This window comes from Equus caballus, chromosome 15, assembly GCF_041296265.1.
Source record: "Equus caballus isolate H_3958 breed thoroughbred chromosome 15, TB-T2T, whole genome shotgun sequence".
Lineage (NCBI taxonomy): Eukaryota > Metazoa > Chordata > Mammalia > Perissodactyla > Equidae > Equus > Equus caballus.
In genome coordinates, this window is record NC_091698.1 from 47,250,500 (window position 1) to 47,277,323 (window position 26,824).

The 26,824-nt window shown below is 39.5% G+C and overlaps 1 protein-coding gene across 14 annotated transcripts in view; it reads left to right on the forward strand.

Annotated features, from left to right (window-relative positions):
- Window positions 1–4,957: 4,957 nt before the first annotated feature.
- The window catches only part of PAIP2B (poly(A) binding protein interacting protein 2B), a 32,062-nt gene continuing 10,195 nt past the window's right edge, over window positions 4,958–26,824 (forward strand). For 13 of the 14 annotated variants that reach the window (XR_011426379.1, XR_011426380.1, XR_011426381.1 and 10 more), the window contains exon 1: window positions 5,305–5,543. The gene's annotated coding sequence lies outside the window, so the exon portion shown is untranslated. Of the gene's footprint in view, window positions 5,544–26,824 lie in introns of all 14 variants that reach the window. The other variant, XR_011426388.1, reaches the window with a different exon arrangement.

A 26,824-nucleotide genomic window follows, 5' to 3' on the forward strand; every position in this document is an offset into this window, starting at 1 on the left:
ACTCTCATGTCCACTTGACATTGAGCCTTCCAACCCCCAAGACCAGCCTGTGGATCAGAAATGGGAGAATAATAAAGACAAGACAAGTATTGCTCATGTTAATTCAGTTGCTTCCCTAGGAATTAACTCTGAATTTTACTTCCAATCTGTTCTCATCCCCATCCAGCTCTTCTCAACTCTTGACTCTTGACTTTGTCATCATTTGAGGCTTTGTTCCTGCCCTTTGGATTCACAGAATCAACTTAGTTTTCTGGGCGTGACCAATCAAGTTCTTAAAGACCCTGCCTTATATTCACTGCTCTGGTACATCAGTCATGATGGGTTAGGTCAGGATGTGGTAACAAACAATCCAAAGATCTCAGAGTCTTATTACAACAAAAGTTTGTCCCTCATTCTCTATGGCCAATGAGTCAGCAGGGGGCTCTGCTCATTGTAGTTACTTAAGGGACCCAAGCTGATGGGGGCTCTATCTCAACACCTGCTATGTGATCACTGTGGTCAGAAGAAGATATGGCATATATTGTTCTGGCTCTTAAGGTACCCTCCAGAAATAACACACGTTGCTTGCACTTGCATTTCATTGGCCAAAGCAAATCACATATCTATGCCTAACTTTAGAGGAGGAAGAAAAGTGCAATTTCTCATGAGTCTAGAAAAAATACTGGGGTATTTGTTAATGATCTTAATGACAGATCCAGGGCCCACTTGTTATGGCCCATTTGCTTGTCACCCCAATCCAGGCCCAACCCAGTGCCTCAGTCCTCTCTATTACTCCTTGTTCTTGGAAGAAACTTCCATTCCTCCACCCATATTCACTCATCCCACATTTGCTCTACAGCCTGGCTCCTGCTGTCTGCATTGCGCCTCAGATGAACTCCCTGTCCTATGATCTCTACTTTTGCCTCTGATTTTGGTCTCTGACTTCTGGCTTCAGGCCACATAAACATGTGAAAGAGGTGCTCTGCCCACATAATGTGCTTGGAACCCACCAAAGCCAGATTAGTCCTCGTCTGGCCCCCTGCTGACAAGGGAGGTTTAGAAGCCCAGAGTTCCAGACTTGCAGCTGGAGGACAAATACCAAAGCTGTGTCCAAGGAAGGGTGCCAAGGCTGAGGAGCTCAGCCAAATCTAGTCATCATGCAAGGAGCCAGAAGCAAGTAACAAGATCCTGAGACAAGGTCAGGGAGCTGGGGAACATGAGATTAAAGACCAGCAGAGAGGACACTGCAAATAGAAACTCCATAAACAGGCTCCCATATTCACATCTTAGGGTTTTCTAATTAAATGTCTTCAACCAAAGTGATGCCTATATGTTTTACAAAATCCATTGGTTTTAGCAGGTGTTTTTTTTTTAAACCAGGCTTTTAGCAAAAATCACCAGTACACTTCTCTGCCCTTGAGGCAACCCTTTTCAACTTTTTTACGTATTTCTTTCGATATGTGTATATCCTCATATATTAATAACTTGGTTATATATTTGTTCTTGACATTTTTTTAGTGTTAGACGATGTAGGCTATCACCTTTCTCCTGTGAAAATATGGGGAATGAGCTCTCTTATGCTACTCACTACACACTTTCCTTCTCCCTATCCTTGCAATATGGTTATATCCCAAATTTTGTTAAACCCATATTCAGTGTTAAAATGATTATGACTATGTACATATTGTCATAGAGGCAGCAGAGCATACTGATTAAGAGTAAGAACTCTGGAGATAAATTACCTGGATTTGAATCCTGTCTCCACCCCTTGCTGTGTGTGGTAGACTGAATAATGTCTCCTCAAAGATGCCCATGCCCTAATCCCCAGAACCTATGAATATGTTACCTTACATGGTAAAAGGGATTTTGTAGATATGACTAAGTGAAGGATTTTGAGATGGAGAGATTATCCTGGATTACCAGTGGGCCCAATGTAAACACCAGGATCCTATTAAGAGGAAGGCAGAAGAATTAGAGTCAGAGAGAGAAAATGTAAGGAGGGAAGTGGAATTTAGAGGGAGAGAAGATGCTACACTGCTCGCTTTGAAGGTGGAGGAAGGGGCCACAAGCCAAGGAGTATAGGTGGCCTCTAGACTTTTTACCCGTTTTTTAACTTGCCACTTGGTTATCCAGACCTTGCACAATCAAAGGACACTATCAACAGAGAAAAAAAGGCAACCCACGGAATGGAAGAAAATAGTGCAAATCATATATGTGATAAAGGATTAATATCCCGAATAAATACAGATCCTAAAGCTCAAAAATAACCTGATTTTAAAATGTGCAAAGGACTTGTATAGACATTTCTTTTTTTTTTAAGATTTTATTTTTTTCTTTTTTCTCCCCAAAGCCTCCTAGCACATAGTTGTGTATTCTTCGTTGTGGGTCCTTCTAGTTGTGGCATGTGGGATGCTGCCTCAGCGTGGTTTGATGAGCAGTGCCATGTCCGTGCCCAGGATTTGAACCAACAAAACACTGGGCCGCCTGCAGCGGAGTGCGCAAACTTAACCACTCAGTCATGGGGTCAGCCCCTGTATGGACATTTCTTAAAGGGACTATACAAATGTCCAATAAGCACACGAAAAGATGCTCAGCATCACTAATAATTAGGCCAGTGCAAACCAAAACCACAATGAGATGCCACTTCATACCCATTAGAATAGATATTATTTTTAAAAATACAGAAAATAACAAGTGCTGGTGATGATGTGGAGAAATTGGAACCCTTCTATAGTGTTGGTGGGAATGTAAATTGGTGCAGCTGCTGTGCAAAACAGTATGGCGGTTCCTCAAAAAATTAAACATAGATTTACCATATGATCCAGCAATTCTGCTTATGGGTATATACCCGAAAGAATTGAAAGCAGGAACTTGAACAGATATTTGTACACCAATGTTCATAGCAGCATTATTCACAATAGTCAAACTCCATTAACAGATGGATGGATAAACAAAAGGCAGCTTACACATACAATGGAATATTATTCAGCTTTAAAAGAGAATGAAATTATGATACATGCTACAATATGGATGAACCTTAAAGACATCATGACTAGGGAAATAAGCCAGACACAAAAGGACAAATATTGTATGATTCCACTTATATGAGATACCAATAGTAGTCAAATTCATAGAGACAGAAATTAGAATGGTGATTTCTAGGGGATGGAGGAGGGGAGGATAGGGAATTATTGTTTAATGGGTACAGAATTTTATTTTGGGATGATGAAAACGTTCTGGAGATGGATAGTGGTGATGGTTGCACAACAATGGGAATGTACTTATGAACTGTATACTTAAAAATGGTAAAAATAGCAAAATTTTTGTTATATGTATTTTACCACAAGAAAAATAAAAGAGATACTCTTCAAGGATGAAGATTTATCACCATGACAACAGGGAGATATGGGGAAGGATTGATGGACTCCTCTTGTGTCTCTCTCTCCAACTGGTATCATCCCCTATAACTTCATGACTGGTTATTGTCTCCTATCTTTCCATGTGGACTCCTATTTATTCTGCATACCACCACCAGATATTCAAGTAGCTACCTCTCTTCTTTATTGTCTTTTGGCTTCCATAGTTTCTGATAAGAAGTCTGCTGTAATTCATTTCTTCTTTTCTCCTCTGCATGTAATGTACCTTTTTTCTCTGTCTGCTTTTAAAATTTTCTCTTTTTCACTTGTGATATCCAGTCATGAAGTTATAAGACAGTGTCAGCGGTAGAGAGAGAAACAACAGGAGCCCACCGATCCTTCCCTACATCCCATTACCATCCTGGTAATAAATCATCCTTGAAAAGTATTTGTGGTGGTGTAAGGACACTGTATGGACCTAAAGATCCTGTTTTTCAAAGTTATGAGATCATGTAAGCCCCTCTCTCATTGTACACCTGAAAACCACCTTAGGAAAATAAGCAGTGGAGGGTATGGGGAAGTTATCTTTGAGACAGCTTTTTTTTCTGAAAGAGATAAACATTTCTTGTAGGATCCACTTAAATTATTTAATCAGATAAAGCTTAAAACCAGAGTAGGCATCTTAAAATGATCTATACCTAAGAACACAAGTTGGAAACACATAAAGTAATGTGACTAGTGATTCTGGTGGTGTGTAATATAGTGGCCCTGCTTACCAGCTTCCTTCCCACTCTTCACTTCACTTTATTCACATTTCTGTTCACTGCTCCTTCCAGCTCTTAATTAACCATTCTACCTAAAATAGCCATTCCCTCAACCATTCTTAACCTTGCTTTATTTTTCTTTGTAGCGCTTAATCACAACATGAGATTTTATTATTTATTGGTTACTTGTTCATTGTGAGTCTCTTCCACTAGAGAATAAGCACCATGGGTGCATCTTCATTGTCTTATTCATAATATATACCCAGAACCTAGATCGGAACCTGGAACATCATTGCATATGGTCAATAATATTTGTTGAATGAATGAATTTATTTAGTTATGTCTTTATTATATTATTTGTATTAAGTATATAACATTTATTTCACTGTTATTTAATCTGACTTTAACTGCCCTTTTCATTTTTATCATTTATCCACTCATTGTGTAATCATTTATTAAGCTGCTACTTTGTGTTATGTATATCGTTAGCATGAGAGGTAGGAAGAGACAAAGATGTATAAAGTAAGACTTCCATTAAAAAATCCCCACTTCTGAGGGATAATATTCACAGTCCTTAGCAAGCAAAGACTGGACACCCTAAATCCAAGGGGAAAATAAGGTTTTATTTTTTTTAAAGCACTCAAGAAGCTAGGTTTGTTTTTAGAAATGTGGAAGAGTCCTCTGCTTCCTTCCATCCCTTCCAAGGAGCCCAGCTCCCCAGTTTTCCTCAAAGGAACGGAGCGCCAGCCCCTAGCCAGCCTTGAGCAAAGCTCCTCCCTTTATAATTGACAGGTGGGGAAATCCCACGGAGGTCCGCCCCCACGCCCCTCCTGGAGAGACTGAGTGGCGCAACCAAGTGGGAGGGGCTGCTGTCTCAGCCAATGGAAGGAAGCAGGAGCAAGAGCCTGTGTAAACAAACCCAGAGGTGCTGCGTCTTGGGCTCCTCCCCCACGTGGGGGCTGGACGCGTCCCTGGCCCAATACCTATCCAGGACTAGCGTGGCCCTCTTTCAGCCAATCAGAACCGGTGTCTCCCGCGAGGAGGCGCTCCACCGGGAGGGAAAGAACGAAGGGAGCGAAAAGACAGATGTTATTACCAATCAGAAGCTGGAACTTCTGAAGGAGTGGGCGGAAACTGCTTCACATTTAAACCAATAAGCACCACACGTGCTCGTCTAGGCGACTGAGCGGCATCCTCTTTGGTCCAATAGACGAGTGGGGCGGTGCCCAGCAACCAATGGCTTGGGTTCGGGGGCGGGGTGAGGAGCCAGTGTGCGGTAAGAGGTAACCTGGCGAGTGGTAGCGGCGCTTCTGCCGTGCTGTGGCTCACGCTTTGGTACTGGAGGCCGAGGCTGTCCTGGCGACGGCGACGTCTGTGGCGACGGCTGAGGCTCTCGGAGGAGTGGCGGAGTGCGGTCTGGAGGAGGGGCTTCTGGTCAGCCCAGGTGGGCTCGGGCGCCCGGGATAGTGGGGAGGGGACCCGCGGGAAGCCTCGCTCTCCCGGCTCTGGGGGCGCCCTGCGCCTCGCTTTCTGTCGCCGTCGGGGCTGAGGGGCGGCCCGCGCCTGCCCGAGCTCCTGTGGGGAGGGTGAGCCTGCGGGTCCCACGTCGCGGCCATCGGCGAGAAGGGGCGTCCGCTGGGGTTACCCTCTGCCCCTCGGGGGCGCTAGGGGGGATCTTAGTCCCTTTCTCCCCGCACAGGCGCGCTGTTCCTTCCCCGCCCCCCGACTTCCCTGAGCCCCCTCCGCCCCCTTCTAATGCTCGGACTGAAATCTCGGGCTTGCGAGTTCCCCTCCCATCCCAGTGCAACAATGCTGGGCAAATAGACCGGTGCTGCATCCCCCGGTCCCCTTCTCCAGGCGGGAAGTGGGAGGAGTTGCGCGTTTTCGCCCCTCCCCCATTCTCTGGACTCCGAGCGTTCTCTGAGTTTTTTCTACTTCTTCCATCTCCCCCTTTACTCCAGCCCTCATTCTTGATGCCTAATTTGAGTTAGGGACCTTGGCTGCTTCTCTTCTGCCTTCCTTTCCGCAAGTTAGTCTTTTACCCCCTCCCACCCCTTAAATTTCATTCTCCTGTCTCGTGGAAACTAACATTTTCCACTTGCCCCTTCCAGGCAGCTGGAAGGTGAGAGCAAGAGAGGCGGAATACACTGTACAGGCAGCTTTACAAGGTTGGGAACTTTAATCTGTTTTGTCAGTGGTAAACCATTCTTGTCTTCCTTAAAATGGTATTTGATCATTATTTCCTCTCTAGAGTCTTTGTCCCAGTATTGTCGTTTTGGTGATAATTTCTGAAAATGCAGGCGAGAAGGGTTTACTAGCAGGAAGAAATTTTAAAATGTATTATTATTTTTTTAAGTAGATAGAATTGGATTATACTTTAAACAGCTTAACCGGAGTGGCAGAGAGTTTGCTGTATAAGTAAGGACCTGACCAGGCTAGTTTGTCGTAAAATATAGGACATGGCATAGCTCTACAGCAGAGTGTAATTTGATAACACTCAGCCTATGGATAATATAATATTGAATCAGTTCAAAAACATTCTCTGTTCTATAGAGAATTTGTATTCACCTTCGTGGTGTATCAGTTTGGTTTCAATAGTGTTGGTTGTAGCCATATGTTTCTAGATAATAGTGCAGACTGTGTTGTGCCTAAATAAAATTATGCCAAGAATTTTACGGGGACGAACTCACTCACCACACTTAGTTTTGATTGAGACTTTAGAGTTTAGAAAGTATTAGTTTAGATGTTGGACAGTGAGGGTTTTGTTTTGGGCCATGGAGGAAACTGAAGTATTGGGATAAGCCTGATGGGCCCCTTAGGCTGTGTGTGTGTGAGAGAGCGTCTGGGAGAGAAAATACACGTGTACGAAACCTAGTAGATTCTAACAGTACTGAGTTTCATGACTTTACATAAATTGGAATTGTATTTCCTAGTTCTCAGTGGTGAAATATAAGCAGTGAGTTTAACACCATGCCCACTGTGTTTTGGCCAGAATTTTGCAAACTTTTGTGAAAAATTCTTATTGTTTTTCTTATTCTATTTGTAACATATGTATCGGTATGCTTCCTTGTATTTTACTATGGTAAGACTGACTTGTATATAGAGAAATAAGTCTAATAGAGGGAATGAAAAGGAATCTTTACTCTGAGGAGGCAGCATTGTCTAATGGACCATATGTTTGAGCCCTGTTAATAAATCACACTAAAAAGAGGAAGATCTTAAAGCTGTTCTAACAAATGCCCATGTGTCTAGAACAATAAGAAAAATTTATGACAGAATTATTAGCAATCATCAAAGAAAAGTCCTGGACAAATTGACAGTCTATGAGTTAGTCACTATTGTGAATTGGTCTAAGGCTGCAGTTGAAAACTGAAGTTATTTTTGTACGGTCTTTTTGGGTGTATTTGTCTTTAGTAATTACTCGTTTGTGAATTTAAAGGACTATAGCTATGATTTCTTCCTAAAGACCTTGCCTTTAAGGAGTTCACGGTTTAATGGAAGAGACCTGTAAACCAAGAATTCAATGCAGGAGAGGTTCTGCAGTACAGGGTGTGTACAGGGCACAGAGAAGCACTGTGGCCCCATGTCAGAACACCTTCTCATGTCCTACTGCTCTGGACTTTCTGAAGTGCCATTTCCTGAACCTGCCTGTTATTTCACACACCTGGACCTCTCTCTTCAGGTGCTGCTCTTTCTCCTTTTCCACGTCATATGTGCCTGGTGAGGTCCTCTTTCAAAATCTTCTTGAAGGGGCCGGCCCGGTGGCGCAGCAGTTAAGTTCGCATGTTCCGCTTCTCGGCGGCCTGGGGTTCACAGGTTGGGATCCCAGGTGCGGACATGGCACCACTTACCAAGCCGTGCTGTGGTAGGCGTCTCACATATAAAGTAGAGGAAGATGGGCACGGATGTTAGCTCAGGGGCAGGCTTCCTCCGCAAAAAGAGGAGGACTGGCAGTAGTTAGCTCAGGGCTAATCCTCCTCCAAAAAAAAAAGAAAAAGTCTTCTTGAAGGCTGCCACTGGCCTCCACTCCATCCAAATAATTGTTTTCTATATCTTTCTGTTATTTTGTTATAAATAATTACAGTTGATTCTCATTAGTCAGTGTAATTATGGTCTATAAAGTCACCTAGAACACCAAATTAGCAAATACTGAACCATTGCAGGGAAAATATGTACATATATAAATATCTCACATCGAGTATAATCTTAAATCCTAAATATAACTCCTGACAGATTCTATTGCCTTTAATTTACAAAAGAGAAAATGAGGTTCAGAAGTGTTAAATGACTTGTCTGAGGCTGCCCCCTAACTGGTGCCAGAGTTAGGGTTCAAACCCTGTCCTACTGGCCCCAGAGCCAGAGCTTCTTGGACTACACTGCACTGCCCCCTACCGTCTGTGTCCTTTAGTCATCTCTGTGTGAGAGCTGAAACAAGAAGGCAGAATGCTGTCTTGTTCGACCTTAGCTGGGAACATGCCCAAGGGGTGACTCAAAACTTTTGCCACTCTGTGCAATCCTGTGAATGACTGTGAAAGCACCATGAGTCTTAATTTTTGGAGTTCTACATGAATTTTGGCAAGTAGGTGAATTTGCAAATATGAGATCCACAAATTATGAGGATTAACTGTACTTGTAAATGACCCCTGGAGTCTCTTTCATGGTAACCCTCCCTCTAATCCACTGTAAAATGTTCCTTTAGCTTCTTTTAGAATTCATTCAGTTATTCATTTATTCAACAAATATTTATTAAACACTTACTATAAGCCAGGCTCTGTTTTAGACTGTGGTGAACAAACTAGAGATTGAGCTCCTGCCCTTGTAGATGTTATGTTCAAGTAAGAGGGACAGACAGTCTGGAGCTCAGGGGAGAGGTCCACGTTAGAATTATAGATTAACTTGACCAAGGTGAAACCCATTGTGCCCCCTCTTCACATCCCCCACCATACTGACTTCCAGAACATTTCTGTTCTCTGTGCATAAACTCTTCCTTTTGAGTCTCTTTCCGTTGACCTTTGTCAGCCTCTACTTACCATTAGTCGATTTTGAGGCTATTTACCCATGTAACTGGTGGGTATTCTAGAAGAATCAGGCTGACCTGGTCTTTGATTTCTGGCTTTGCCACCTACCAACTGAGTGACTTTGGTCAAGCTATTGAAGCCTTTAAGCCTGTTTCCTAATTTCAAAAGTGGTAATATGCTGTGTTAGGCCATTGTAGGTTGCAAGGAAGAGGCACACACGTATCGCCTTTGATGATGAGGGTTTTAATGAAAACTTGAAGGGAAATCATCTCAGCAGCCATATTGTCCCTTGGCTGTAGTGCTTTCAAAACCTTACAGAATGATAACTTAGCAGTATTTAGAATAGAATTTGAACTCTGGAGACCTGCCTTCTTTTATTTTGTTCACCACCATTTGTATTACCCAAGAGAAAGTATCTGATTGGATAGGTTTGTTGCTTTCTAAAACGGAGGGCCCCTATTGGACAGAATTTTGAGCCAAGCCCTGTCCTAGGTGATCTCCCTCAAGTTCAACCTATAGATTGTCCTTAGTTAGGGCTCTGAGTCCTGGTCCAGTTGTTTGTTGCCAAAGAAGTAGGGTTGGTTTCATGCATTGTCTGTCCCACAGACTGTAGCATGTACAAAAAGAGCCCCCAGGACACAGTTTCTTCAGAAGACAACTGAAGACTTCTTCAGAAGACAACTCCAGTGGAAATCCTTAGAGTTTCATGGACTTCTGTCCAATTCAAATATCTATCTAACATGATCATAAATAATGTTTAATAAAGCAACAAACAAAGTAATTGGTAAGTCATAATATTCCATAAATCTTCCTATTGGTGTTGCATTTCATATGATTATAGTGGGGTTATTTGTTCATGTGGCTGTTTTCCTCACTAGACCATGAGCTCCATGAGGGCAAGGTCCATATCTTCATCCTTCTATCTTTGGCACTCAGTTCAGTGCCTGATAATATAGTAACAGATGCACAAACATATGACTTGAGGAATTCCTAACTCTTTCTGAAAGGATGGGGGGATATGAAGGCTTTCCAGAGAAGAGATTGTTTAAGCTGATTCTTAAAGGATGCGTAGTCTTGCCTTTTGGATGAATAAAACCTTGAGACAGTGTTCCAAGCAGGGACCAGCAGATGCAAAGGCACAAAGATCTAAAAAAATAATGAAATTTGTTGAACACTTCTGGTAAATTGAAAAAACAAACAAAAAGCAAAGAAACAAAAATCACCTAAGTAAAAGCTAGGAATCGGTTTGGCCAGAGGTCCTGTCACAACTGAGTTAACCGTGACCACAGTTGCTCAGTTATGGATGCAAGCTTTAGGGAGAAAGCATAACATTCTTAAGTTGTTCATAGGGTATCAATAATGGTTTAGAAATACAAGTATTGAATTCTGGGAACTATTACCCTGTAGTGAAATTATTTACTTCTTCATCATGAAGCTCACATATGTTCTACACTGTTCAAGGTACTGAAAATATCATCAAACTTACTCTCAAAGACCTCACAAGCTAGTGAGGAGACAGATGGATGAACTGGTGGTAAGTGAGGTAATATGTGAATAAAATGCTAGCTAAACCAGGAGAAAGGAATATTTAGTAATATATGGAGCAGAGGAGGATGAGTTCTCAAATGAGGTGCTAATTGAGTTAGGCTTTGGTGGGTGAAGAGGAAGGAGTTCACTAGACTGAAAGCAAGGACTTTTTGAAGAATTAATGTTGTGTGGTAGGAAAGATTTAAGAATGATCCATTTTTCCCATATCCTATGGATGTTCAATTAATAGTTACGTTTATTCAACCAGTTTCCCTGAGCACAAGGTGTGAATAATTATGCCACAGTAGAATTTTTTGTCAAGATAAACTGAGTTAAACAAAGGTTTCTGTAATGCAGGACCTCTCTAGAGCCTTTATTATGTCAATGACCATTGTGAATTGTGGATCTCCAAAAGGGGTACATTATATTTGACCATGACTTCTCTTTTTCCCCTCTGCAGTATACCTACACATCTTTTGGAACAGAATTATATGAGACATAGTTTGAGGAATGATGAGTTAAAATATATTTTTACCAGGGGCCAGCCTGGTGTCATAGTGGTTAAGTTCGCATGTTCCACTTCAGCAGCCTGGGGTTCACAGGTTGGGATCCCAGGTGTGGACCTACACACTGCTCATCAAGTCATGCTGTGGCGGCATCCTGCATGTGAAATACAGGAAGATTGGCATGGATGTTAGCTCAGGGCCAATCTTCCTTACCAAAAATAAATATATATATATATATATGTATATTTATATATATATATTTTTTTAATTACCAAACCAAGATTTATCAGTGATCTCTATGTGCATTGTAAAATAACCTGTATAATCTTATAGGAAAGAAGGGGAGACATTTGGAGAGAATAGCCAAGTTATTATCATCCTAGTCAGTAAGTCCCAAACTTTTAAAAAATTCTTAATCATCCCCTCCCCTGAAAAGTATGGCTTATTCATATTTTGAAATTCCATAAGGTGATTGGAGACACCCCGCGGTGCTGCAGAACCAGAGCAGGAGTCTATGCTGGTAGCAAAGGCAAAGGTTGTCTTCAAAGTGAGAATCTTCCAGCTTAAGAGGATGCTACTTTTCTTATGCATGCTTTTTAGCCCATATTAGACTTACAGTTTGCCAGTTAGGTGTCTTATTGAGGAGGATATTGAAAACCCACAGCCTCCTCTGACTTTGGAGTTTTGGGAGTTGTATGTCAATGTTCTCCTTTCAGTGAGATCTGATCATAGGAGCATTAGGGACTGAGGCCTTATGCTGTGTAATTTTAACTCATTTATCAAATTCTGATTATGTGATTAACTCTCAAGGTATTCTTAAAATTAAGGAAGCAGCGATCATGTTTTTGTAGCACACTGGATTTGAAGTCAGAAGATCTAGGTTTGAAATTTGTTTCTGCCAGCTTTCTATTTGAATGACTTTGGGCAGAACTGCCTAACCATCTATTGCCTCCTTTTCCATTTGGATAAAATGAAAATACATAGGGTTAGTGTAAGAATTAAATGATGCACATAAACGTACTTTATGAGCTCTGAAGCACTGTACAGATACAAGACAGACTGAAGGAATGTATCCAGCTTAATTTGAATTAACATTTTGTTTTTAATTTTATATTGCAGAAATAGTACATATTTGCCACTGTAAAATTAAAAAGTATTGATAGGCAAAAAGGGGGGAAAAACTACAAAGTTCTCCTTAGATCCACCATACATTTTGATGGATATATTTAATACTTTCTATGCATATTCATGAATATGCATGTGTGTATGTATGCTTTTTTTTTTTATAGAAATGGCTTCATCTTGGGTGTTTTGTTTAGTCACTTTATTTTTGTGACATAAGTCCCCTAAGAGTACAATTGCTTGGTTCAAGGAATTATTAAGTCTTTTGCTACATATTGCTGTATATGAGAACCAGAAAAGAAGCTAACTTCTCAGCCTGGTGAACGTGTGACCTTGTGGTAGTCTAATATACTGAACCACTTCAGAAGCTTCATGAAAGGCTCATTCAGAAATGAACTTGATGTATGTATGTGTTTATGCTTGGCATTGTTTGTAATAGCGTGATAGGGATGACTCCAGTGTTTGTTAACAGGCAACTGGTTAAATAAACTTTGGTACATCCAAACCATGGAATATTGTACAGTTGTAAAACAAGATTGAAGATCTGTGTACTGATATGAAAGAGCTCTAAGATATATTGCGATTTTTAGAAAAGGAACAAGGTATAGAACAGTGTGTTTAGTCTGCTAATGTTTGTGTTGAGAGAGAGAGAAGGAATATACATTCGTATTTGCTGTAATTGCAAAAAGAAATTCTGAAATGATGTATAAGTAACCAATAAAAGAACTGGGAGTGGGAATGGGATTTCATCATATGTCTTTGTGTATATTTATATATGTAAACATTTTTTTGAATTGTGTTTGTATTACCTCTTCAAAAAATGAGTGAATGAATGAATGAATGAATGAAATGAGATTATGAGAAAGAGAAGAAAAAAGGATCTGAGGGGCTATCATCTTTTTGGTATCAGGTGAATACATAGCAACAGTAGCAAAGATTGGAAAAGTGGCCCCATGAAGGGGTGGGCAGCCTTTTTTTTCTCCTTTTACTCAGTTTTGTGTATTTTAAAAATACTTTGAGAACAATAAAGCAATTTAAAACAACATTTCCAGATGTCAGTCTCTGTTGCTTTAATAGCTGCTTTCTTTTTCATATTCTCTTACGGTATTTTTTCATATGCATCCATATTATTTGCAATTGTAATCACACTTTTCGTATTTTTAAACTTACTTGATTATATTTTTTCTGTGTTCCTACAGAAGGACCTTTAAAAAAGTGAAGGTATGGCAGCTTTGTCTAGCGCACATCCCAAAAGTGGGCTGACCGCCTCATGCGGCAGGAAGTCAAGCCCTCTAGTGTACATTTGACACACGTACTTGAGAAAGAACAGGAAAAAGAAAAGACTTAAATATGTAAATGAAAATAACATTTCTCCCTGATTATAGAAGAAACCATACTCTTAAATAATAATTCAGAAAAAATATAAATAAAATGATCTTTAATTTTGCTACCCAAAACATTCTGATTTTTTTGCTTTTTAGACCTTTTTTATACATATAAACATTTTTAAAAGTAGAATCATAATATATATATGTTTCTGGCAACTATTGAGGTACTCATGTAGGTTTTTTTTTTCCTTTGCCTGTTAATACAAAATACATTTTTATATTTCTTAATTTTAGACCATCCTTGCATTTCCAGGCTGAACCCTATTTGATCAAAATGTTTTTGTTTTGTTTTATTTTTAAATAAATTGCTTGATTTTATTTGCTCATGTTTCATTTGAAAGTATGTGTTTGTAGCATGGAAGTTGGTCTGTGGTTTTCTTTTATGCTATTTTTGTTGTGTTTAATGTGTTGAGCTACTTGTGTAGTAATCATTAGAAGGCTCTCTCCTTTTGTTTGTACTGTGAAACAGTTGCATGGGAATTACCTGCTTTTTGAAAGTAGGTTCTTTGTGAACTATAGACTGGTCTCACCCATCCATTAAAATGCAATAATCTCAGGGGAGGTGAAGTTTCAGCATAGTGATTTTAGTATTAACAGGGGCAGAACAGAACGTAATTACCTAGTGAGAGCTTACTTTTGTTTGATGATAGTGGTTTTGGTGTCTTTTTATTACGTAGGCTAGTGCTGATGTATGACACTCACCTTCAGGGTTTACGGCACCTTTGTTTTAATACTGTTGGACAGATGTAACTATGTTGTTCTGCAGCCTTGCAGACAGACGAAATGTGCCTGCCAGGGCTCTGCTTTATCCCCACTGAAAGCAAGAAGTAATATAGTAAAACTTTGCCTAGCTAGAAGCTTTTGAAGAATAGTATATTCTGGTTTAATTCTATTAACTTGGAGGTATGAAGGTAAAAAAAATCCTAAACTTTAATTCTCCGTTGAATGCAATTCTAAGATGTAGCAAATAATTGAACTTTTCTTCTCTAGTAAGTTTGATATATTCATACCTAGTTCATATTTTATTATATAGAATTCCTGAAGTGTCTGAGGTTCATATTATGAAGATTCTTTTTTCAAGCTTTAGATGTAAGAGGATGTAAATGGTATTGTATGAAATCAGAGCTGGATGGGAACTAATGCCTGTTAAGTATACATTTCAGACTAAATCTCTGATTGAGGCTTTTCTTATTTAACTCATAAAAATAAAACACACTAGATTGAGAGTAGGAGTTGTGAGAAGATTATGTCTTCTAATTAGATGTCTTAATTATCATATCAAGATAGAATATATAGTACCCCTGGCTTTGTATCTACAGAAGGAAACACATTTTTCTACTTGCTGTGTACCAGTGGTTCTCAAATATAAGCATGCTTCAGAATCACCTGGAGGGCTTATTACAACACAGATTGCAGGGCCCCACCCCTGGTTTCTGATTCAATAGATCTGGGTCTGAGAATTTGCATTTCTACCAAGTTCCCAGGTGATACTGATGCTGATGGGCCGGGGACTATGTTTTGAGAACCACTGCTGTACAGTAACTGTAAATACTGGTAATCTAGTTCCAGAAGAAAGTTGAATTTGGTCTGGGAGTATAAGAAGGGGACAGGTTATGGAGCAAATCATGAAAGATTCAACCCTCTGTTGCCAACATAGTGATGAGTTCAGGTAAATAGCAGTACACAGTGACATAACACAATTATTGTTTTATGGTTGGAAGCCCTAGACAAATACCGTGCAAGAAATCCGTTTTGTTTGCAAGGGTTAAAGACCAAGGGATTCTGGTCAAATAGGATTTAGTGATTAACCCCGTGGGAGTAGGGGTTGTTTATATGTCCTTTCTGTCTCCCCCGTCCCTTACCATTTAGCCTTGCTTTAGAAGGGTCCAATAATTTTTTTAACTGGGAAAGAACTTTGAGTCCTTATTAGATGGAAAGTTTTGTGTTTTTAAAGGTATTAGCTATGTTTATTCTTAAGATTTCTTTTAAACGGTAACTTAAGAGAATAAGAAACTTTTTCCAAAAAATAGAGAAATCACAAGAATTATTTTATCTTTTTGGAATGTTGGAGAATGTAGTCTGCTACATAAAACATCAAGCATGCTATGGATTTTTAATTGTTTTAGTGATTTGTCATCGTATTGTTTGAAGTAATACTAGTAATCCTTGTAGTCCCTCTGAAGATGGAAAAAAAAAGGCCAAAATCATAGACCTAGCATAGAAGCTGGACACGGGAGACAGCTATGAAGGGATAAGTAGATAGACATAGACATGCACATATATAATACACACATATGTATAATACACATACACACACATATATATTTTTTAAATTATTATTATTATTTTAGCTAAAGACAAATATACCTATGCTGAACTTAGGCTTTATATAGAATCTTTGAGTTGAAGAGAAAGGAAACTTTGGAAGCCACACCTTTTCATAGAGGAGTTTTGCTTCAACAAGTTTTTCTCACTCGTCTACTACGTAATGTCTATTGTTCCCCTGCTAACAGCCTCATTTTTCAAGTTGACCAGCTGGTCCAGCGTTGACTGTTGGAGAAATAGCTTGTATTAGAAACAGTCAGTTGGGCAGACTCCCTACTTGGAAACATCCCTATATTGCTCCCCTTAGCCTCTCAGAGAACAATTTGGGTGAGGAAGGGAGAGTAGAACTGGATCCCACAGACTAGACCAGTGGTTCGGAAGCTTGGCTGCACATTGGAAACAACCCACCAGCTTTCTAAAAGACAATATAGATTTGGGGCCCCACCACTAGACCTTGTGAATCATTATCTGCTAGTATGGAGCCTGGGAGTCTGCATTTTTAACTTCCTGAAGTAATTTTATGTAGCTAGCTGGGCTCTATGCCTGTGACCAGACCAGTGTTGGTGTCAGCTGAATTTTCACCAGCCTGTGGTAAAATAAGAAAAGTTAGGACCAAATAGTGTTTTTCATAAAGTTAAATTCATTTAATTTAAAGAATTGTCTTTTGCATTGAATTGAGGTCTTCCTGTGTTTTTTGGTCTCAAAATACCTTTTATAAAATGATGTTGATAAGGATATTTTTACCATCCTTACTTAGTTTAAAAAAATTATTCTAATCCTACGTTGTCAAAGTATTTTTGAAAACCTATTGGTGGTGAAATCCTAAAGATTGAATACCTCTGATCTAATCATTTTTGGGAATTGTTTTTAAAATGCTTTGGAATACAAGTCCATAGAGTGTCCAAAACCTTTGGCTAGATGAGTTTTGGAATTTAGAATTTTTCAGATTTTAGAGAGGCACTTTCTGTGTGTGTTATGTAATGCCCCAGTAGTCTCATGCAGCACCGTTAGTCATACACATTAATATTTCTGAGCAAAACAGGAGTATTCACACTATGTGGGATAAATGACGGCTATATATAACTTCACATCAGTTCAGGCCAAGTTTTAGTGTCAGCTGAGTTTTGACATGAAACATATGGAAGATTTTTAGTTTTTAGAGCTTTTTGGATTTTGTAATTGTGCATAAGGGATTATAGACCTGTTTGGAAGTCTGCTTTCTCATCCTAAAAGTGCCAGCAAGCTTCAAATTAAATGGAGCTGTGGTATGTTTATGGTAGAGAATATAATTTATTTTGATTTAAACACACTAGCATATAGTATGACCTTGTTTGTATTTTCCTTCCAAAGACGTAGTCCTTTTGTTGAATAGCATTTTTCTTCAGCCTGGTTCCCACACTCCCCTTAGCAATATCTGAGAAAAATCAGAGTTTTATCTCATAGCCATTCTGGGCTAAAGTGGGAGGTGTGAGAGTATAGGGTAGTGGCTAAGACATGGGCCTTGGGAACAGAAAGACCTAAACTTAGGCTCCAATTCTGGCACTTACTAGATTGTACCTTAGGCAAGGTGTTTAATAACATTTCAGAGGAAGTGGCAGAGATTTCATCTGAAAAACTGGGGTAATAGCAGCACATACCTCATAGGATTGTTGTGAAGATTATGAGAGAGAATGTTAGTGAAGTACTTAGAAGAGCTGTTATTTTATTCTCATCTTTTTCCCTCGTATTTGGGTAGATCACTTGTTTCTTGTTTGTAGCTCGATTGTCCTCTGGAGCCCTCTCTTTCCCTTGAGGATCTGGGTAAACTTGCTTCAAACACTTCCCCAGTTCATGACCTACTTCTGTTCTGCCCTCACAATTTAGACATCAAATCCTGCCTTTTCAATAGTTTCCACACCCAAAAAATCCATAGGCTCTTAAGCTTTAGTTGGCTCTACTAGTTTCACTGAAAATTAAAAGTCTTAGGGTAGAGAGCACATTACGCATGGGAGGCCTTTCACTATGTGAAATGTCCCACTCTAGACTCATTTTTCTTCTTCTTTATTCCAGCACTGTGCTTCCATTAGCTAGGGAAACATTCCCCTTTCTCCCATAGAACAGTTCTGCTCTTACCCTGGCTCCTCAAGGACTCTCCTTCTATCCCAAGTTAATTTTCAAGGAGTTTGTCCCACCCAAAATGGTACTTTTCCTGAAAAGACTTCTAGTGAATAAAGTTTTCTCTGCCTGGTTACATATGTATTTAAACTGCTCAGCTCCTTTCTCCCCACTTTTCCGTGGTAGACAATCCTTTTCTGTAGAAATATGTCAAATAAAGTGAGCATGTGGTCCCTTCTGGTGATTTTTGTTGGGATCCACGGTATGTATTTCTTCTAGTTTAGATAACTCCACTGTGGCAAGCTTTTATGCCTAGCTGATAGTTCATGAGAGGAATGTTATAGCCACATGGTGTTATTAAACACTAATACAGTAAACAAGAACATAGAAAAACATTTTCTAGAATAGAAGTAGGAATTTCTTTCCCCTCAAGGGTAATTTAGCCTGCCAAAAACAGATTCCTGAGTGATGATGTCATTGGCTTTGGGGAATAACTGTTAATACTCAATGAAGAGTGCTCAGCGAATATGCTAGCCCCTCAGAGCATGGGCTTCCTCCTAGGCAATGAAATTTAGAATACAGCATTCTAGAAATGGCAGTTAGTCAACAAATTATTTATTAAGGACCCAGTGGGTACACAGAGGCATGCTAGAAGCTGTAAAAGACTTGATTCTTGCCATCAAGAAACTTCTAAGGTTATAAATAGATTGTTTCCAAAACAAATAATAATTCTCACTCGAATATATACATGTAATCAAAAGTGAAATAGGGATGGAGGTGGGGGAGACCTTAGGCAGAGATGGTATTCAGGCTTCCATAGTGACATTTCTGATAGTATTATGCATTTAAAAAAAACAAGTTAAACTGTCATCAGATCAGTCTAAGACAGAGGCCTTCATTTTGTTATTGAAAAAAGTTAGACGTATTTCATATGTAGTAATTCGTCCATAGGAATGGTTTTGATGAAATGTTGTCTGCTTAAGACTTCAGTTCACAAGATGTCCCTGTTAATAGCATGTAATATCTTTTCGGACCTGGATATGGAGAAGTCAAAGTCCCTATGATGGCCATCATTTGATGTTATCCTGGGAGGAAGTAGAACTTGAGCACAGGTCCGGGGTACAGAGAGCTTGCCTCTGACTATCAGCAAGTCTGTTCATTCTACCTTTGGAAGTGCCTTTGAATGCTTTATGGAGTGCATTTTATGTCTGTTCTGTACATTTCCAATAGGATAATAGTAATATCACAGAACATCCTTGAGCCATCGTTTCTAAAAGTTTGTGAGGTGTTAATAGGTGTTAGATTAAAAATGTAATAAATAGATAATAAATAAATAATTAAGGCAATTAATTAATTAGGGAAATGCTTGGTAGTTAAAGTTAAATAAGACTTCTCAGAGCAATGAATTTACTTGGCCCTTTTTTTTTCTTTTTTTTAAGCATAGAGCATTCACCAATGTGGGATCTGCTGATGTGAAACTTAGGGTAATTGGGATTTGGACTGTTCCACATAGAGTTTGCCCCTGTATTGGAGGAATTGTTCTTAGTCTTTAGTCTTTCTATAATCAGAATCACCTATAGCAGTTAACAAGCAAAAATACAAATGTTGGGCCTTGACTCAAGCCTAACAAATCATGATATCTGAAAGGTATGATTGTGGAAAAGCTTCCAAGTGATTCTCTTGTACTCTAGAGAACCACTGGATAGGAATATGCCTTCTCAACACTTGCTAAATGCGTCCTTAGTCCTATTTGAGTATACTTCTATTTTGTATTCTTGGCTCTGGTCCAGGGAGTAGACTATTGGAGTAATTAAGTTCAGCGTTGTCATTCTTCCCAAAGTGTCTGTATTCAGATTTTCAGATTCCTTTTCATCAGTAGGACAAATTTATGGGTCAGTATATGACACATTTTAAACCATAGTAGAAAGATTGTGTTCTGGTTATGTTGTCTTTCTAATCTGGCAGCCTTGAGTTGAATTTAGAAGATACTTCTGTTTGTAATTTAGTTTTGTTTTTAATGTGTTTTACTGTTAGGGAACCCAAGTGATTTTCCTCTTGTCAACTAATAAGCTTTTGAAAGCTTCTTGTCAACTTCTAATTGCAGGTAAGTTCACTTTTTTGTGTGCTTAACAAGCGCATTGATATTCTACTTGCAAGCCCTTTTCTTGCATCAAATGGAAGATAACTAATGGAGCATTTGTGTACTGAGGTCAAGATAGGAAAGCTTAACAGGGTGATTACTTCCTTCTTTCTGTTAAAGTCCATGCAGCTTCTCTGAGAACAGATGAAGTGGAAATAGAGAGGACAAGATCATTCTAATTAGAGATTGACCTGGAACCTATTTTTTAAATCTCTATATGCACATCCTATGTATCCTTCTCACTCTACCCCCCAAAAAGCTGAGCTACTCATCCTGCCTCCTTTCCACCTTGATTTCCCGCCAAACGATAGAGAAAAGTGGATGGGTTTATTTCCTTGGTAGAAGACTTTGTAAAGCAAGGAGACAGAGAAATTATTTTAATATAAAGTATAACATGGCATATTAAAAATCTATTCTACATGAATTTAAAAGCCTTTATAAAATTATTTCTTATATAGCTTTAAAATGTATATGTATGTATATGTGTGTGTGTCTGTGTGTCTACACAGACACATGTATATGACCCTGCAAAAAATTAGAAGACAAAACAGAAAGTCACAATGCTGGCGTTTGATAGGTTTATCCAGCAACTGCTCAGGCAGCAACAGAAGCATTCCTGCCACTGGAAGAGTGAAATCTCCTGCTACTAGGAGAGTGAAATCTCCTGCCCTAGCTAAGGATGTTTCCTGTGCCTTAGTAATGGATAAAACCTCTCTCTCCATGCTCTTCTTCCCTAGGCTCTGACTTCATGCTCACCATGCAACTATCTATTAACTAATTAAGAATCGAGGCATTTAGATTTTTAATCACATGAGTGTATTAGCTATTCAAAAAATTAAAAAACAGGGGCCGGCCCGATGGTGTAGTGGTTAAGTTTGTGTGCTCTGCTTTGGCAGCCCGGGATTTGCAGGTTCAGATCTTGGGTGCAGACCTACCCAGCATTCCTCAAGCCATGCTGTGGTGGTGTCCCACATAAAACAGAGGAAGACTGGCACAGATATTAGCTCAGTGACAATCTTCCTCAAGCAGAAAGAGAAAGGTTGGCAACAGATGTTAGCTCAGGGCCAATCTTCCTCACAAAACAAAACAAAAAAGCCAAATCTTCCTGCCTTCCCATGGCCTATACTATCAGTTATTCCTTCTATCTTCTTTATTTGTAGCCTCTCCCTCTCCACTAGAGTCTTTCTATGAACATTTAAACATGCTTTAGACTCTCTAGTCTTCAAAAATAGTTTCCGGGGACCTCTTACCCCTCAAGTGTCTGTCCTTTCCTTGGCAGCCGGACTCCTTGAAAGAACTGTCTAATGCTTCCCGTCACCTGTAATTCATACCTCCTCAACTTGGCTTTCTCTCTCAGTTCTGTTTGTGGAAACTTTTCTCAATAAAGGTCATCAGAGACCTCCAAGGTTCTAAATTCTTTGGACGCTTCTCAGCCTTCCTCTTGGCCTTTCAGCAGCCTCAACACACCCACCTTACTGGATGTATTAGTTCCCTGTGGCTACTATAACAAATTACTACAAACAACATAAATTTATTCTCTCACAGTTCTGGAAGGCAGAAGTCAAAAATCAAGGTGTCAGCAGGGCTGGACTCCCTCTGAAGGTTCCATGGGAGAATCTGTTCTTTGCCTCTTCAACTGCCGGTAGCTGTCGGCATTCCTTGACTTGAGGCCATACCACTCTAACCTCTGCCTCCATGGTCACATTGCCTCCTTCTCTCTGTCTCAAATCTCCCTCTGCTTTTCTCTTATAAGGGCACTTATCATTGGCTTTAGGGCCTACTGGGATAATCCAGGATGATCTACTTATCTCAGGGTCCTTAATTTGGTTACCTCTGCAAAGACCCCTCTTCCAGATAAGGTAGCCTTCGTAGGTAATAGGGATTAGGATGTGGACATGTCTTTTTTGTGGGCTACCATTCAACTCACTACATTGGGGTTCTGTCTTCTCTTGGTTTCTGTGATTCCACACTCTTCTGGTTTCCTTCTCAACTCTCTGGCTTCTTCTTCTCAGTTTTCTTTCCTGTATTCTCCTCCTCCTCTACCTGACTTTTTAAATTGTTTATATACATCACATCTGGGTCTTGGACCTTCTTCTCATCTCACTTTGCCTTTTCTCCCTAGGCAACATCTTCTAGTCCCATGACTTCTGTTACTATTTATATAAACAACTACACAAAATTGCTGTATTTAGCCAGACCTCTCCTTTTCTTGATGCATGTAGACAACCTACTTAACATCACCATTTGAGTGTTTCAGAGGCATTCCAAATTAAAAGTGTCCAAAATAGAACTCATCACCCTTTTTACCCCCACTCTCCATCACCACCTAAGAAAAGTTTGCCCTTCCCACAGAGTTCCTTAGCTCAGTGAATGACATTACCATCCACCCAGTTGCTTGTGCCTAAGTTATCCTTGATATTTTCCCTCACTCTGTCTCCTCACTTCCAGTTCGTCACCCAGAGTAACCTAAAATAGTTTTGGAATCTGCCTACTCTCTTCTTACTGCCATTATGTGAATCCAGGCAGCCACCATTTTTTTCTTCTGTATTAACACATTAACTGTCTTACTGGTCTGCCATTATCCACTCTTGTCTCTCCAATCCATTTTCCATATGGCAGCCTGAATGATTTCAAAATATAAATTGAATTATGTCTCTGTGCTGCGAAGAACCCTTTTTAATGCTTTCCTTGGTTTTAGGATGAAATCCAGAAGCCTTCATGTAGCCTCTAATGTCCTACATGATCTGGCCCCGTCTGCCTCAGCAACCTCACCCCTCTTCCTTGCCATTCTCACAGTGGTTCTCGTTTGCCCTCCAACAGTATGCATACCTACCTTCTTTTAGTTCCTGAAAGTTCCTTCCTGCCTCTGAGTCTTTGCACATGCTTTTCCCTCTTCTCCCTATTGCTTGCTAACTTATATTCTTCAGGAATTGATAAAAATATTGCTTGCTCAGGGAAACCTTTCCTAACCATCCTCCACTTCTGGACTTGATTGGGTCCTTCTGTTGTTTTTTAATAGTCCCTTTTACTTCTGCTTTTATGACATGGATCATACTTATTCTTAATTATTTGCATGTCTCTTTCCTGAGAGAATATAAATACTACCAGGGCAAGGAACTTGTACCCTGTCAAAGCACCAGTCAAGCACAGTGCCTAGGGTAAATAGCACTCAGATGTTAATGACCAAGTGCATCTAATGACCTGAATTGCTGAGATGCAACTGAGAATGGACAAAACCTGAATCTGGTGGCAGCATATTTGAACTGAAATAAAATTTAAAACTGTTACCACAATATTTGATTTTAAAATGGTATTAACCAGACTAAACAAAGTTAATGAAACTGTAGTAAACAGAATAGTAGAGACTAGTTTTTATATCAACTGCTCAATAGATTTTTTTTCCAGGTAATTTAGTTTAAAGTCCCATGTATTCTTCACAGTCAAGCTATTATCATGGGCACAATCCAGGTTTATAGCCTCAGAAAAATCTCATTTACGTTCAAAAAATAGCTAGTTTTTGGTATGAGCATGTTGGATCTGAGTTGTGGATGTTCAAAGTGTTGAACTGATGAAGCATGTATTCTAGAAATAGCCTAGATACATTTAAAGTCCTGAAGTTCGTTATGGCTGGGAATGGAGGTCTCTATTTCAAGCCAGATATTTTAGACACAAGCCCTTGACCATGGTAAAGTGCTAAATCAAATGCTTGGCAGGCCTTAGCACCCCTATTTTGACTATGAACAGGCCTACATGCTCTCCCATCTTCAGCCAAAATGACTACTGTAATTTTCCATTTTGAGCATGTTTGCCTGTATATAAGAGGGAAAGTGAGGTGGAGGGGGAGTAAGTTTCAAATAGTTCTTAGATTTCATAATGCAGTATAGACATAGACCAGACATAAACTCCTTTATCTACTGTTGAGGTCAAATTGTTGAAGAACTTCTCCAGCAATGACCTACTTCAAGCTGCACATTTGTCCTCTTGATAGATAACAGGAAAGATATGGCAACTAGTGGTTTGTATGGCAGAGCTAGTTGCCATCGTTTATTGAATGCCTGTATTATCTATTGCTGTGTAACAACTTACCCAAAGCTTAGCAGGTTAAAACAACAAACATTTATTATCTTACAGTTTCTGTGAGTCAGGAATCTGGGAGCAGCTTAGCTGGGTGTCTCTGGCTCAGTCTCTCATGAAGTTAGTCAAGCTGTCAGCTGGGATGGCTGTCTCGTCTGAAGCCTCAATTGGGGGAAGCTGAACTTCTAAGCCCACTCACCTGGTTGTTAACAGGATTCAGTTCCTTGTGACTTGGGCCTCTCCATAGAGTAGCTGACAGCATGGCAGCCATTCTGATTCATGATCCTTCTTATGTAACCAGGCATTTCCCCCATCTCTGGAAGCTTTGGGGATATTTTCTTTGTCCCTACACACTAGAATTTCTTGATGATATCCCTTGATATGGATGGAATCAAGTGAAATAATGAACGTGAAAGGTCAAAATAGGATGGTTAGAGAAACACTGTGCTCTTAGAGGGCAGCCATGGTGGATGTGAACTGGAGAGGAGCTGGGAACAGAAAGAGACTGTTACATGAAATTCTGGAACCGGGAGTCAGGGAGGTTACTGGCAATGGTCCTATTTTTACCTGATGTCTTCCCCAAGTTGGAAGGCATTCCCCAAATGCCTTACGTAGGAGTTACCAGTCTCTAGCAAAATCTCCCCATTCCCACTCTGCCACTGCCGTCGAGGGGAACATTAAGCACCAGTTCACTGTTACCCAGTAGGCCTGCAGACTAGCGTTGTTCTTAAACTAACCCAGGAACTCAGGTTGCTTAACTCCGGAGTCTGATACCTTCTTTGGTCTTCCTATATAGCACTATCTGGATATTTTTTTTTTAGAGTGAAGGTGGACTTATGTACCTTAAGTCAGAGCATAGGTATGAAAGTATTTTACAAATTGTTAAGCACTATACAAATAAAGTTGTTCAATTGCTGCTCTTTAGAGAAACCAAATTTTCCAATTGTGTGGAAAACACAGGCTGAATGGCATAAAATACAAATCTGTACTGTATAGCCTACTGTGAGAGAACCACTTTCCTAGTATCTCAGTGTTTTCAACTCTTCTAACGTGTTTGCATTAAATTGGGTAACATCCTCATGTTGAGATTATAGTAAGTTTCTCTTCTCTTTCTCATGAACGGCTGCATCCTGCAATTTGCTTCTCTGTGCTCCGCCTTGCTCTTGAATTATTTTCTTTCTTCCTCTGCCTTCCCTTTTTCCTTATGGTCATGTGCACTTAGGGTTTATTTTTTGGGCAAAGGCAGATGTTTTTGAAAACTGAACTCTGATTCTCTGTGGATGATTTCCATATTGATGGGGTGAAATCACTGTGCTGGTTGTAAACAACTGCCAAATGAGTCTTTAGAAATATAAAACTGTATGACCTACTACCCAGCAAGGATCAGGACCTTTAAGAGTCTCTGTGCTTAGAAATACCCTACTTAGGTATGCAGTTGCCCTGGCATGTAGAGCAGACTTGCTTCTGTCATTGCTAATGCTGCAAATGGAAGTGGTGAAAATAAAGAACTGGTTCCCTCCCTTCTATAGCCTTATGGAATTATTATTATGGAGCAGTATTTGGAATAATCATTGATTTCTTTTGTCTCTATCTAAAATGTTAAACTGATATATTTCATACTAGGTGCCCTATTTAAGCCAACAGTGAATTAAATGGATTCTGTCTTAAATTCTTTTTGAACTATCAGTGAGTTGTTTTTCCATCTGTTCCTTACTCTTCACAATTCCACCTTGTCTTTTAAGAAGATTAGATTTTCTGATGTCCATAGCAGGTTAGAAAATTGCAAAAACTTTAAAGGGGAGTAAGCAATAATTTTTTAGTGTATCCAGAAGCAGGGAAAGACTTTTTCCTGGATGTTGCCAAGATAGAAATGAGTGAGGAAATTATTTGTTAAAAAAACTTAAAGATACCCCAAGGACAATGGGGGAGGGGGTGGAGTTGAGATTGAAGGGAGTCAGGATAGAAAGGGAAAGTTGCCTAAGCACAATGATCCACAGGTATTTATTGAGTTCCTAGTATTGAGGTGTAAACCTCCATTTTACTGTTTAGGAGTTGCGAATCTAATTGGAAAGAGGAAAATTATGCATATGAAACATAACAATTAAGTATTATTAACCCCAGGCTCACTAGCGACAAGATCGTAGAGGAAGGAAGAGATGAGTAAAGACTGCAGTGGTTTTTGAAGAATGGGTGAGATTTAAATAAAGAACAGAAAAAAAACACCTTCCAGATGTGGGTGAACACACCAAAATGGATTTGGAAGCCAAAGTATAAACAATTAAAAAAAATGTACATACTTTAAAAAGCCATAGAAAGACAGACAGACACATAAGCTGTAGACAAAAATTAAGGCCAGCAAAAACTACCACCAAAGATGTTAAGCAAACAAAATATTTTTTATTTATAAATTATTTTATGAAAAATAAAACTTATGACAAATATAATAAGTTTTTATAGAAAAACTGTTTTAAGGAAAAGATATATACCCTGATAGAAAAGTAGGCAAAAGTACTTGAGCAGAAAAATTACTT